This window comes from Orycteropus afer, unplaced genomic scaffold (genome assembly GCF_000298275.1).
Source record: "Orycteropus afer afer isolate SDZICR_OR568_19922 unplaced genomic scaffold, OryAfe1.0 scaffold00268, whole genome shotgun sequence".
Taxonomy (NCBI): Eukaryota; Metazoa; Chordata; class Mammalia; order Tubulidentata; family Orycteropodidae; genus Orycteropus; species Orycteropus afer.
Genome location: NW_006921855.1, coordinates 3,992,399 through 3,994,278, shown reverse-complemented (window position 1 = coordinate 3,994,278; position 1,880 = coordinate 3,992,399). Strand labels below are relative to the sequence as shown.

Genomic DNA, 1,880 nt, shown 5'->3' with positions numbered 1-1,880 from the left:
CTCTGTACTTATGTATCTGGGTTGTTTCCAACTTTTTATTACTGTGAATAATTCTACAATGTACACTTGTGTACAATAGCCAAAAGGTAGTAACAATCGAGCTGAATGAATAAACAAAATGTGTTATATACAAATACATGAAATACTATTTGGTCACAAACAAGAATTAAATTTTAACACATGCCATAACATGAATGAACTTGAAAACATTATGCTCAGTGAAAGAAATCTGACACAAAGGAAAAATATTGCATGATTACATATATATGAGGTATAATATAATTCATAGGGGCAGAAAATAAAATAATGGTTTCCAGGAACTAGGGAGATGGAAAATCAATATTTATTGCTGAGTGGGTATAGATTTTCTGTTTGAGATGATGAAAAATATTTTAGAAATAGATGATGATGATGGTTGCATAATATTGTGAAAATAATTAATGTCACTATATTCTATACTTAAAAATGGTTTAAAAAAAAAAAAATGGTGAGTTGCTGTGCCCATGGGCTTGCAACCATGTTTGCGGGGGACATCAAGTTCAATTGGCATAACATATCACACAAAAACATTGTTCTGCATCCTACTTTGGTGAGTAGCTACTGGAGTCTTAAAGGCTTACAAGTGGGCATCAAAGATGCAAAATTGGTCTCTCCTCACCTGAAGCAAAGAAGAACAAAGAAAACCAAAGATGTATGGAAACAATTAGTCCAAGGGACTAGTGGAAAATGCAAAACTCAGCCTACATTATCCTGGAGCCAGAAATAGATGGTGCCATGCTACCACTATCAACCACTCAGAAAGAGATCAGTGTAAGAGATCCTGGATAGAGTGGCAGAAAAATGTGGAACAAAACTCAAAATCAAAAAAAGACCAGGCTTACTGATTTAATGGAGACTGATAAAACCCCTGAGGCTGTGACTTCTAGTGACCTTTCAGGCCTGAAACTGAATTCACTCCCTTGGCTTCCAGCCAAACAATAGACAGGAGCGTAGAGTGAACATATATACCAAGTAAATACACTCCATAGAACAATCAACCAAGGGAGATCAGAAGGGCAGTACTTGCAGAGAAAGATAGTTAAAAAAAATAAAAATAAAAATAAAAAACCCTTACTGCTCAGAGGTCAGAAATGCATGAGAAAGAAGGACACAGGGAAAAGGAAGGTAGCCAGAAGGAGGAAGTGGGAAAAGGGCTGTCACATTGTGAGGACTGCACTCAAAGTTATGAAAAAAAAATGGGTCTGAACTGCTGTATAGAAAATGAATTTGTTCTGTAAACTTTCACTTAAATCACAATGAAAAATTAAAAATAATAATAATAATAATAAGCACATCTGTGTACAAGGATACTCACTACCATATTGCTAACAAAAATGAAACTTGGAAACAAACTAAAAAATGATAGTGACAAATTTGTTACATATATTTTACCACAATATTATAAAAATATTAAAAGTTTTTAAATAAACGTCATTGAACATGTTATGATATACTGAACAAAAGCAAAATAAAACGAAAACCTCTACAGGCATACCTCATTTTATTGCAATTCGTTTTTCTCACTCTTCACAAATATTGTGCTTCTTTTTCTTTGGAAATTGATATTTTGTGGCAACTCTGGGTTGAGCAAGTCTACTGGCAAAATTTTTCAACAGCATATGCTCACTTCTTGTGTCTGTGTCACATTTTGGTAATTCACAATATTTAAAACATTTTCATAATTCTATTGCACATTTAGTTGGTAATTTTTTGATGACCTGTTCAATTTCTTCTTTTGTGATGGGCCTGTTCAAATTTTCCACTTCAATCTGTGTTAGTTTAAGTAAGTGGTGTGTTTCTAGAAAACTGTCCATTTCCTCCAGATTTTCAAATTTGTTGGA

The 1,880-nt window shown here is 33.6% G+C and overlaps 1 protein-coding gene across 1 annotated transcript in view; it reads left to right on the top strand.

Moving 5' to 3' along the window:
- The window catches only part of GLRA3 (glycine receptor alpha 3), a 433,080-nt gene that overhangs the window by 134,604 nt on the left and 296,596 nt on the right, over positions 1-1,880 (top strand). The window lies entirely within an intron of this gene.